Genomic DNA, 14,074 nt, shown 5'->3' on the forward strand with positions numbered 1-14,074 from the left:
CAGCACAATCGATTTTGTCATCAATTTAGTTCCTTATAAGGAAGGAAAACTTTGACCGTATCATTTTCTTGCTTTTATGAGATGGACCACCGGCCGACGACTATTTCCCTATCTGTTTCGGCTCCTTCTCCTCTCCATGTCATGGTCCTTGTGGCCATTGGTACTGCAGTATGTGATGTTTTCATGTTGTTGATAAATTATAAATATTCTTATTCATTTTCTTGCTTTTATGAGAAATTATGTGTAGTATAGTAGGATCGTTCTGATTGATTAGGTAAGTAACCATAGTGTATCATTTGCTTGCTGGATGATTAATTCATCGAACAAAGAAGGAAATTAATCAAATTATGCTTGAATTTAGACCTACAGGAATTCATTGTGGTTTACTTACAAGTGCGACTATGTTTGTTGACACAAGTGTGCAATGATCTTGATTAGATTCATTTTGGGGGAGGCTGGGTGAAAACTCAGGTTTGCATTGACACGATCCATTTGATAACAACAAACATATGTTATAAATTCTGTGGGTTTTCGTTGAATGTGATTATCTTCAACTTTTGCATAATATTTAGCGTTTTTATGTGAAGTTGACAGTGGCTTAAGTTTTTCATTCTAAAGAGGATCAATGGATAAAGAAATTGCAATCATCTTGATTCTTCCCTTGGGTGTTGAATGGAAGTTAGGATCTATTGAGTCTTTCATTAGCTGACTATTGTATACATCAAAGTGTGTCCTAAATACATTTTTTCCCAAACAATTATGCATCATGCTATCACTTGGATCATATCATGAATTTATACAGGTGGCTATATCACAAAGTATTAAAGCAATGATTTTGTATTTTGGCCTTGCAAGTTGCCTTATATGCTCCAGTCCAATTACCAAATTGACCCCTGAAGCAACATTATCCCAACAGCGGGGTGCAAGGATCCGTTCATAGACTGGCTTCATGAAGCTGGTTGCAACTTTAGCAGGTCTAAATTTTCTTCATAAATTATATTTATGTATTGAATGTAGTTATTTTGTAGCAAATGATCATATAAATAAGCTCAACAACTGTGATTTTGGATATAAAACTTTTCACATCTCTAAATTGATGTTTCCCTCTCTCCCTGAGGTCGAGGGTTTAAGTCCCGTGAGGAACATAGGGGGAGATTTAGGAGTATTGTAAGAGTAGAATAGAATAGATTTGTCATTCCAAAAAAAAATGAAGATTATGTAATAGTGATAAATGTTGCAAATCTCACTTCCAGGATGCAGGTTATGGTAATACACTTTTGATATCCATCGATGAACATGTTAAAGATGGTTTGTTAATGAAAGAAGAGCTTCCTGAACCACTGTAAGATCCATTGATTCAATGAAGTGGATGCAATTCTTATATTTATTATCTTGATCTATATTCCTTCATCATTTTAGCATTTTTTGCTAACATAACGACTCCTTTGATAGCTAAGGTAACATGTCAAGAAAAAATAGTTTTTTTTACATGTAACTTAGGTTGAACTAAATTTCATGTTTAATCTTTTTTCTGGCTTAGGCTGCAAATAGGCTCATTTTGAGTGAAGGACATCAGAAACACAACTTGAAAGTTTCCACAAAGATCCTGATTTTGCAAGTAAGATATCATTTTATAAGCTATTAGGACAATTTTTCTTTTAAGGCTCAACCTAGTTCTAGACTAACAAATAGCCTCTATGTGGTAATCTTTTAGTCTTTTTTCTTGCATTAGTTTTATTAACTAGAGTAACTATCAGGGATAGATTAGGATTAATAAGGACAAGTGTAGGGGCCTAAATCTCATGAGAGTTGATGGTGTAGTTAGAGTCATTTAGTACACCTATGTAGTAGCTAGAGTCAGTTAGCAACTTAGCAAAACCATGGACAAGTAAATTACTAATAGGCGCACCAAAGTAATTTTCAAGTATGTATAAGTAGGACATTGAGGTACTCATGGACCATGGAATGTATGAATTTCCATTTCCTATTAAATAACTTGACTTAATGAACTAGTTCTTTTATCATGGTGGCTTCCAGAATATAGAATTTTCTAAGTCGTATTTATATTTATATGAAAGATTTTTTTATTTTAGTATTTCATAATTTAATAGTATATTGTAACAACTCAAAATTTTCAAACAAAATTTTCAATTTTAAAACATAATTGTTTCCATTAAAACAAGGCATAATTAGTTTAATTATTCAGTCAATACAATTATTCAAAATCCCAAGATCATAAAAACAATCTTCAGTGTGTATCGATCATGCCGGCGCCTTCCCACGGTCCTCGCTAGTACCTGAAATACATACACAATAACTGTAAGCATAAATGCTTAGTGAGTTCCCCAATATACACTTACACACATACGCCTTTCCAGGCCCTGACCTTCCGGTCCTCAATACAACGCCTTCCGGCCCATAACATAATCGCCTTCCGGCCCATAACATATTGCCTTCCGGCCCACATATCATACATAGCACATATAACAATTAACTTACCACACATAGCATACATATCACATATCATATCTGACCTTCCGGTCACACAGTCAAACCCTCCCGGGTACAGTATAGTGAGAAGACTCACCTCGTATATGCTGAAAGCTAGCAACTCCTGAAATGACTCGTGCACAACCGACGAGCTACAACCTCCCTATAACATTACGTAACTCATTAATACTTATTTCTTCTAAGTGTGACTATCCCTAAGAAGTCAGACTTAGGTCAACTCTGGTCAACGGTCAACGGTCAACGGTCAGCTCAACCGGACTCGGCGAGTACCATGGCGACTCGGCGAGTCTAGACGTCTTCCAACTTTCTGAGATTCCTTATCTACTCGTCGAGTACCCTCCTCGACCCGACGAGTTACTCCTGGAAGAATCGCGGGGCCACCCCGACTCCACTCGCCGAGTCTGAAGAACAACTCGGCGAGTCCCAGTAAATCTTCAAGCTACTCGCCGAGTCTGAAGAACAACTCGGCGAGTCCATGCCATGCAGACGAGTAACTGCTTCCTGAATTACGTATGGTCCCAAGATATACAACCATGGGACCCTCTGGACGTCTAAACATCTCTTTACTGTGGGTATAACATCTGGGTAATAACATAATAACCCATCTAATCACTAAATGGGTTTTTCATAAACCCTAGGTTCATAGGCACATTAACTAACATAATTGATCCGAGTATTACCTGAGAACGTTCTCTCTGTGTCCCCCAAACCTCAGGACTCGATCCTCCTTGATATTCCTTTGACCAATTTCTTCTTCTTCTTGTCTAACCAATTCTTCCAAGTTCCAAAAGCTTTCTCTCCTGCTCTAGACGTTCACAGCGATTAGGGTTCTTCTCAATCGACCAAAAGACTGAAAATGACGGCCTAAGAGGCGTTAAATACGATCCAAACTGAACGGTTAGGGTTTCTGCTGAACAGCGTCGACTCGCCGAGTCCATATCTGGACTCGTCGAGTCCAGTCGCGGACCCGCGACCAAGTCTGCGATCCTACTCGGCGAGTCTAGGCTCCAACTCGCCGAGTCCCCTCTTAAATCACCCCAAAAACATAATTTTAATAATACCTGAGATTCCGGGCTGTTACAACTCTCCCCCACTTGGATTAGACTTCGCCCTCGAAGTCTCACTCTGCAAATAGTTCCGGATGCTGCTCCCGCATTTCGCGCTCCGGTTCCCAAGTCATTTCTGATCCCTTACGGTGTTGCCATTGAACCAACACCAGAGGTACTTCCTTGTTCCTCAGAACCTTGATCTTCCGATCCCTGATCGCCACTGGTCTCTCCGCGTAATTCAGGCTCGCATCCACCTGAATATCCTCCAATGGAACCACTGCCGACTCATCGGCTATGCACTTCCTCAACTGCGATACATGAAAAGTGTCATGGATCTGACCCAACTCCGCTGGCAACTCCAACCGATAGGCTACCCGGCCTACCCTTGCAACCACACGAAATGGCCCAATATACCGGGGCCCCAATTTGCCCCTCTTCCTGAATCGAATCACCCCTTTCCAAGGAGAGACCTTCAGGAGAACGAAGTCGCCGACTTGAAATTCAAGCTCGGATCGGCGCCTGTCTGCATAACTCTTCTGTCGGCTCTGGGCAGTCAATAATCTTTGTCTCACTTGTTGAATCTGCTCTGTCGTCTGGAGTATGATCTCCGTGCTGCCCATCACTCTCTGTCCCACCTCTCCCCAGCAAATGGGAGTCCGACACCTCCTACCATACAACAGCTCGAAAGGCGGCATACCAATGCTCGAATGATGGCTGTTGTTGTAGGAAAACTCCGCCAATGGTAAATACGCATCCCAACTACCCCCGAAGTCTAACACACACGCTCGGAGCATGTCCTCCAGTGTCTGAATTGTCCGCTCGCTCTGACCGTCTGTCTGGGGATGGTATGCGGTACTAAAATGCAACTTAGTACCTAGCCCCTCATGGAATTTCTTCCAGAACCTGGAAGTGAAGCGCACATCGCGGTCTGACACAATCGAGATCGGCACTCCGTGCCGAGATACCACCTCTTTCACGTATATCTCCGCTAACTTTTCCGCTGAAGAACTCTCACTGATGGCAAGGAAGTGTGCACTCTTCGTCAACCTATCCACAATCACCCAAATTGCGTCTACTCCCCTAGCAGTCCTTGGCAATTTGGTGATAAAATCCATAGTGATCTGTTCCCACTTCCACTCGGGGATCTCCAATGGCTGTAGCTTGCCATGCGGTCTCTGGTGCTCAGCTTTAACCCTACGGCAGGTCAAGCACCTCTCAACGAACCATGCCACGTCCCTCTTCATACAGGGCCACCAATATTCCTTCCTTAAATCCAAATACATCTTTGTAGCACCGGGATGGATCGAGAATTTCGATTTATGAGCCTCTTCCATCAACGTAATACGCGTACCGCCCACGAACGGCACCCAAATCCGACCCTGAAACGTCATAAGGTCTCGACTATCCTTGACAAACTCTGAGATTAACCCCACAACCCGCTCTTTCTTCTGCATTTCTGGTCGCACAGCCTCAGCCTGTGCCCTACGAATATCATCCAATACAGGAGTCATCACGGTCAGTCTCAAGCACACATCTCGCCATGGAGTGCTCTCCGCCCTGCGGCTCAATGCATCGGCTACCACATTAGCCTTGCCTGGGTGGTACAGGATCTCACAATCATAATCCTTGACCACATCCAACCACCTCCTCTGACGCATATTTAGGTTGGGTTGATCCATCAAATACTTCAAACTCTTATGGTCCGTGTATATCGTACATCGAACCCCATACAAGTGGTGACGCCAAATCTTGAGAGCGAACACTACTGCCCCCAACTCTAAATCATGCGTGGGATATCTCGCCTCATGAGGCTTCAGCTGCCTCGACGCATAAGCTATCACATGACCCCTCTGCATCAACACTGCACCCAATCCTGAAATCGATGCGTCACAATATACCATGAAATCTTCCATCCCTTCTGGAAGAGCTAATATCGGGGCTTCGCACAATCTTTGGCGAAGTGTCTCAAAGGAGGTCTGCTGCTCGGGCCCCCATGAGAACGTAACACCCTTCCGGGTCAATCTGGTGAGTGACACAGCGATCTTGGAGAAATCCTTGATAAATCTCCGATAATACCCTGCCAACCCAAGGAAACTTCTGATCTCAGAGGGTGACTTCGGCACCTCCCAACTCATCACCGCCTCAACCTTGGCCGGATCGACCAATATCCCTTTCTGATTAACCACATGTCCTAGAAACTGGACCTCCCGCAACCAGAATTCACATTTGGAGAACTTTGCATAAAGTTTCTCCGACCTCAATACCTCAAGGACCTCCCTCAAATGCTCCTCATGCTGCTCTCTCGATCTCGAATACACCAGAATGTCGTCGATAAATACGATCACCGACCGATCCAACATCGGCCTGCATACCCTGTTCATGAGATCCATGAACACAGCCGGGGCATTGGTGAGTCCAAAAGGCATCACCACAAACTCATAATGCCCATATCGCGTCCTAAACGCTGTCTTCTGGACATCTTCATCCCGTACTCTCACCTGATGGTAACCTGACCTCAGATCGATCTTGGAAAACCAAGATGCTCCCTGCAACTGATCGAATAAATCATCGATCCTCGGCAACGGGTAACGGTTCTTGACCGTTAGCTTGTTCAACTCCCGGTAATCAATGCACATCCGGTGTGAACCATCCTTCTTTTTGACGAACAGAATAGGTGCTCCCCATGGCGAGCTGCTCGGCCGAATGAATCCCTTCCCCAGCAACTCCTGGAGTTGCGAGGACAACTCTTGCATCTCTGGAGGTGCAAGACGATAGGGCACTTTAGCAATAGGTGCTGCCCCCGGAACCAGATCAATACTAAACTCTACTTGCCTTACAGGCGGTACTCCCGGCAACTCCTCGGGAAAGACATCCGAAAATTCGCGCACCACCGGAACTTCCTCAACTGACTTCGGTTTCTCGGAAACCTCCCGCGTATCCATCACATACGCCACAAAACCTTTACAGCCCTGCCGTAGACACTGCCTCGCCCTAGCGGCCGAACAAAAAGCTGATCCCGAACGGGTACCCTCGCCGTACACCGAAAGAACTCCCCCTCTAGGGTCTCGTATAGTCACCAACTGACGCTCACAGTCGATGACAGCACCGAACCGGCTCAGCCAGTCCATGCCCACGATGACACAGACATCCCCCATCACGATAGGAATCAGATCAATTGGGAATCCAATCCCGAAAATCTCTAGTACACATCCCCGAAGAACCTCCGTAGCACAAATCACCTTCTCGTCAGCTATAGAAACTCTCAAAGGTCGACTCAACGACTCACGACTAACGCCGATATGCTGACTAAAGGCTAAGGACACAAAGGACCTACTCGCACCCGAGTCAAATAACACTAAGGCAGGCACAGAGTTCACAAGGAAAGTACCTACGCATATAATAACATAAGCATAACATCTTGACATTAAAATAAATACATGAATTACAACATACCTGCCACAACATCGGGCGCAGCGCGGACCTCCTCCGCAGTCAGCTGAAAGGCTCTCCCACGAGCCCTCGGGGCCTCGACCTTCACCGGTCGGGTCTCAGTAGTCCTGGCAACAGGTGCAGATCCCTGACGAAGCTGAGGGCACTCGGCCTTCCGATGGCCGGTCTGGTTGCAATGAAAGCAAACCATAAATCCCTTGGGACACTCCCTAGCAATGTGTCCCTCCTTGCCACACTTGTAGCAAGCACCGGCTCGACACGCCCCATCGTGACCCTTACCGCACTTTACGCAAGTGCGGTTCTTCGAACCTCCCGTCCTCGAATCGGCGGACTTGATCCGCTTGGCTGCCGGCTGAGACTGAGCCGGTCGCCGGTCTGCCTGCTGAGACTCGGCCTCCTCCCTGGCCTGAGTCTCTAACTCGATCTCACGCTTCCTGGCATTCGCCTGAAGCTCAGTAAAAGTATGGTAAGTGGAGTTTGACACAAACTCCCGGATCTCCCTCCTCAGAACACCTAAGTACCGGCTCATCCGAGCCTGCTCTGTGGCCACTAGCTCGGGGCAAAACATCGCCCTCTCATGGAACTTCCGCGTGATCACCGCCACCGAATCAGTACCCTGCTTGAGGGTTAAGAACTCCTGAACCAATCGTTCCCGCTCCACCGGGGAACGTACTCATCCCTGAACATGGTAGTGAACCCCTCCCATGTCACTGCCGCAGTCTCTGCTAAAGTGAAGTTCGCCGTCACGAACTTCCACCAGTCCTTGGCTCCCAGACGGAGCTGGTTCAAAGCGAACCGTACCCTCAGGTGCTCCGGGCATGAACAAGTGTAGAAGCACCCCTCTATATCTGCGATCCACCTCATCGCAGCAATCGGATCCTGCGTCCCGTCGAACTCTGGTGGCTTCGTGTTGCTGAACTCTCGGAACAGCAATGAATCACCCCCCTGTGGCCTAGCAGCGGCCACAGCTGCGGTAGCTGCAGCGGTTGCAGCCTCAGTCAATGCGGCGTACCGCTCGTCGAACGTCTCCATCAGGGTGGTCTTGATAGACCCAAACATCTCCGGGATCTCGGCCCGGATCGCCGCCGCCACCTCCTCGTGGATCATCTGACGAATATCCTCGTCACTCACACCGCTCGTACTTGCCCCGTGCCGCGGTCTAACCATGATATCTCTGAAATACAACATAAAACTATCAGAGATTCTACCGAGTATAATCATACTCGTCACGCAACCCTACTCAGTCCCAGATATCCAGGGATTCCTACTTGGGCCTCCCACTGACCCGGTGTCCTCGGTAGTACGGGCCCAATACTACCGACCACACCGCATCAATGTTCATCCCAAGTCCTCCTCCCCAAACTCCAGATAGTGAGTACTCTACTTCTGATACGCTCTATCTACCCGCATACTAGCAAAGCATCTCATATAGGCAACTTCCCTAGACTAAGGCATCACAATTCAGGCCACTCTAGTCCTATCATGAATACCTAGTCTTCTAGCATGCATAACAATTCATATCATATAATATTGTAAGGTATTTTGGGGATCTTTACCGTTCGGGCGCTGACTGATCGTACACACTGCTTCTTTCTTGCTTACCACAAAACCATTTACAAAGTTATGCCTTTATTTGAAAAACTTCCTCAAATCCTCGGTTTGAGTTCAGATACCCCCCCTAAGGTGCACCCGAATCCCTCAAACCAAGGCTCTGATACCAATTGTAACAACTCAAATTTTTCAAACAAATTTTTCAATTTTAAAACATAATTGTTTCCATTAAAACAAGGCATAATTAGTTTAATTATTCAGTCAATACAATTATTCAAAATCCCAAGATCATAAAAACAATCTTCAGTGTGTATCGATCATGCCGGCGCCTTCCCACGGTCCTCGCTAGTACCTGAAATACATACACAATAACTGTAAGCATAAATGCTTAGTGAGTTCCCCAATATACACTTACACACATACGCCTTTCCAGGCCCTGACCTTCCGGTCCTCAATACAACGCCTTCCGGCCCATAACATAATCGCCTTCCGGCCCATAACATATTGCCTTCCGGCCCACATATCATACATAGCACATATAACAATTAACTTACCACACATAGCATACATATCACATATCATATCTGACCTTCCGGTCACACAGTCAAACCCTCCCGGGTACAGTATAGTGAGAAGACTCACCTCGTATATGCTGAAAGCTAGCAACTCCTGAAATGACTCGTGCACAACCGACGAGCTACAACCTCCCTATAACATTACGTAACTCATTAATACTTATTTCTTCTAAGTGTGACTATCCCTAAGAAGTCAGACTTAGGTCAACTCTGGTCAACGGTCAACGGTCAACGGTCAGCTCAACCGGACTCGGCGAGTACCATGGCGACTCGGCGAGTCTAGACGTCTTCCAACTTTCTGAGATTCCTTATCTACTCGTCGAGTACCCTCCTCGACCCGACGAGTTACTCCTGGAAGAATCGCGGGGCCACCCCGACTCCACTCGCCGAGTCTGAAGAACAACTCGGCGAGTCCCAGTAAATCTTCAAGCTACTCGCCGAGTCTGAAGAACAACTCGGCGAGTCCATGCCATGCAGACGAGTAACTGCTTCCTGAATTACGTATGGTCCCAAGATATACAACCATGGGACCCTCTGGACGTCTAAACATCTCTTTACTGTGGGTATAACATCTGGGTAATAACATAATAACCCATCTAATCACTAAATGGGTTTTTCATAAACCCTAGGTTCATAGGCACATTAACTAACATAATTGATCCGAGTATTACCTGAGAACGTTCTCTCTGTGTCCCCCAAACCTCAGGACTCGATCCTCCTTGATATTCCTTTGACCAATTTCTTCTTCTTCTTGTCTAACCAATTCTTCCAAGTTCCAAAAGCTTTCTCTCCTGCTCTAGACGTTCACAGCGATTAGGGTTCTTCTCAATCGACCAAAAGACTGAAAATGACGGCCTAAGAGGCGTTAAATACGATCCAAACTGAACGGTTAGGGTTTCTGCTGAACAGCGTCGACTCGCCGAGTCCATATCTGGACTCGTCGAGTCCAGTCGCGGACCCGCGACCAAGTCTGCGATCCTACTCGGCGAGTCTAGGCTCCAACTCGCCGAGTCCCCTCTTAAATCACCCCAAAAACATAATTTTAATAATACCTGAGATTCCGGGCTGTTACATATATTTTCGAAATATGAAATGTGATATATAACTCATATATGTAAATCCTCATTGTATCAATAGGTTGGCTTGAAGATGCAACATATTTTACAGCCATTGATGATCATATAATTGAAAGTCATCGTAACAATGGTAATCAGTTTTATGTGCTTTCAACTCCCGTTCATTCTTATAGACGGTTGATTTGTGTTTAATGTTATATTATTTATTTGATAAACTATGCCTTATTTAATGTTATATTATTTATTTGATAAACTATGCCTTATTTAACTGTATTTTGAATCACCTTTGTTTTTTTTTTGGACATAAAATTGCAAGTGTTAATTCTAGCGTATTAGATAACAAGATTTATTCAACCTAGCATGAAATTTAGAGAAGAAGTCCATCTCCAATTAAGTTTGAAGTTCTTTATTATTATTTTTGTTCGGTTATTTTATGTTTAGCTTGTACTTGGTTTCACATTTAGTTGTATCTGATATTTACTTGGAAATTGGATTCAAAAAGTTTAAAAATATTAATGAAAAACAATGTAATGCAATTATTTTCTACATGCTATAATTTAATTAATTATATTATTTTATATTATTAATAAAAAAATGTGTAGATATAAGTAGCCTAAATTATAGAATCTCATGAGCATTTATGGATGCAAATTATGCTATAATTTTTTTTTTGTAGCAAATAGAAAAAGTGCCACAAAAATCTTAAATTGTGTAACTAAAAGTAGAATGAATTTTTGAATCACATGAACTTTAGTGGCACAAAATATATGCCACAAAAACTTTCCTTCTGTTGTGACAAATAAAAAAGTGCTACTAAAAGCCTAAAAATCTGCAGCGACAAAAACAAAAAGTGCCACTAAAGGGTTTTAATGGGAGCGTTTCTAGTGACACTTATTATATGTGTCGCTGATTCTCTTAGAAGGCTTTAGTGACATTTTTTTGGGGTTTTAGTGGCACTTTTTGTGTGCTGCTAAATGACATATTTTTTTTGTAGTGTAATGATAATTAAGAAAAGATTTGGTAGATGATCATGCATCTAACTTAAAGCTTCAAAAGAAAGAACTATCCAACTTAGGTAGCTACTTAGAGTGTGTTTGAGATTTCATTATGAACATGAAAAAGACTTATTGACTTATATTCACTTATGGCGGTGATAAAAGAAAGTTTGTTAAAAAGTGTTTGGATTAACATTTGTGGTGGGAAAATTCAATAAGTGTTTTTTTTTAAATGTTTGGCTTAGCTTATACATGATTTAAGGGATATTTGTCTTTTATAGAAAAAAAGTTATAAGGAGTTTTGAAAAGTTAGAAATCCTAACTAGTTGAAATCTTTTTTTGAAGGATTAATGAGAAATTATTCTAAAAGTTTTTTCATATTGCCAAACATTTTTTTGATTTATTGATCTATAAAAAAATCAATAAGTAAATAAGTTGTTTTTAAATAAAATGTCAAACACTCTCTAAACATTGGAATAAAAAACAACGTAACCGGAATCGAAATCGAAAAGACGGGGGAGATTTAATGTGGGTATGGTGGATTACCTTACTTGTGCTTGAGCTATCATGCTTTAAATACGTCAAATTTTGTCCTTCTTACTAGTCGTCTGAGGTAGTTTCTAGTTCTATGATTGTTCCTCCATTGTCGTCGTGTCACAAGAATCAACCAAATTTCATACTTCACAACACAACTTTTCCACCACCAAATTCTTAAGCTTAACACCTTGTTCCCATGTTCAAAGATAAAAAAAGAAACTTGATGGAAGTAAGAAAAATTGTTTATGGATGAAAACCTTTCATCTTTAACTTTTCTTCTAATTTGGAAGGTGTAACACCGTGAAAATTTACAACCAATTTAAACTTTTCAAAACAACCCATATTCAATAAGTTATTACAAAAAGGTTTTCAATTCTTTTATTATCAGAGTATCCCAGAACATCAACATAAAACTGAGGAGCGGTACGATCACGACTTCGCCATGCCACGGTCTCCTGAAGTACCTGAAACAATACACTGAAACTGTAAGCCCGAAAGCTTAGTGAGTTACCCCCAAAATACCAACCACGGTACCATACACATAACATAACATAACATAACATAACATAACATAACATAACATAACATAACATAACATAACATAACATAACATAACATAACATAACATAACATAAAAGCCATGCGTATCAAGTCTATAGTGTGACTGGTTAGCCTGCACCAGGCCTTCAGCCCACCCAGTCTACTCTCTCTCCGAGTCTACAATATGACTGGTCCGCCCGCACCGGGCCTTCAGTCCACCTGGTCCACTCTCTGAGTCTAAAGTATGACTGGTCCGCCCGCATCGGGCCTTCAGTCTGTCTGGTCCACTCTCCGAGCCTCGACACGTCTGGTCCGCCCTCTTGGGGTCTTCAGCCTATCCAGACCGCTCGTCGGGCCTTTGGTCTAACCGGTCCGCCCTCGGTATGTTGGCCTACATCAAAAAGCAGGAACCGCCTCAACCCAATCCCAGTCCAAAAACCATGTGCACATAAACATATAATCATATAACATTTCATAACTAATCAACCGATCTAGCAGATCACATAACATAGCAACATCCTAACCAGGATACCGACCTAACCGGTCACTAACATAGAATCATCCTATATACCAGGATACCGACCTTAATCAGGTCTCTAACATATACCATCCTAACTACCAGGATGCAGAGATAGCAAAGCTATAACATAATAAACAATTACCCGGATTCCCATCCGATAAAGGGCCGACCTTGGTGCCTTAGACCCTGTCGATATAGTGAGGATCACTCACCTACAACTGCCGACTGAAGAAATAAGATCACGGTGCTCCAACCACCGACACGAACTCCACCACTAAACATTACCAAATAACCAAAACCAATAAGTACCAATAAATACCAAAATATCCCTGGAAGTCAAACTGGTCAACCCTTGGTCCAAGTCAAAGTCCTCAGTAAAAGTCAACCTTCCTGGTTGACCCTACTCGCCGAGTCAACCCGTTGACTCGTCGAGTCCCCATGCTCAGAAACTCCCATGCCACGACTCAACTCGCCGAGTCGCACCAAGACTCGTCGAGCCCAACAAGCTCAGAGTCCCTTACTGCTCAACTCACCGAGTCATCCCTCAACTCACCGATTCACAGCTCAACCAAAAAAGGTTAGGGTTCCACGACCAGACTCGCCGAGTCCAAGAACAGACTCGCCGATTCCAAGGTAATCTTCAATAGACTCGCCGAGTTGTTCTTCCAACTTGTCTAGTTCCTACCCATCTTCATACAAGTCGCCGAGTCCACCCATGTGACTCGCCGAGTTAATATGCAACTCAAGACTGATATCTAGCCCGAATCGACGTGTCATCTCCCAGACTCGCCGAGTCCATACATAATATCTTCATTCAGATGATCACAGGCCATTCCATTGCTTCCAATACATAGATCTGGACTCCTAGGGCCAGATTGACACGTAAAGTTTCCAACTTACATGCATACAAGGCTCAACAAGCTCTAATCAAACTAAAATGAAGGTTTAAGGCAAGGACACTCTCAATCATGCCCCAAAGCTATCACTTTCTGATTACATGACTCCAAACCAACCTAGATCTGAAGTTGCAGCCTCAGATCTAGTCTCTATACCCGAAATAGATCCCAACCATGCTAAAGAACCCCAAATCACACACCATGGATGAAATAACAAGGAAATAGCTTAAGGTAAGGTCCTCTTACCTTAGAGATGAGTCTAAAATGATGTAGACTTCAGATCCACAAGCTCTCTTGATGCTATCCTCAAATTCCTCCAACTTCTCTTCACCAATTTCTTCTTCCAAGCTTCAATCTTCTCAAACAATGGAGTC

Source organism: Lactuca serriola, chromosome 5 (assembly GCF_051521515.1).
Source record: "Lactuca serriola cultivar US96UC23 chromosome 5, Lser_US96UC23_V15, whole genome shotgun sequence".
Taxonomy (NCBI): domain Eukaryota; kingdom Viridiplantae; phylum Streptophyta; class Magnoliopsida; order Asterales; family Asteraceae; genus Lactuca; species Lactuca serriola.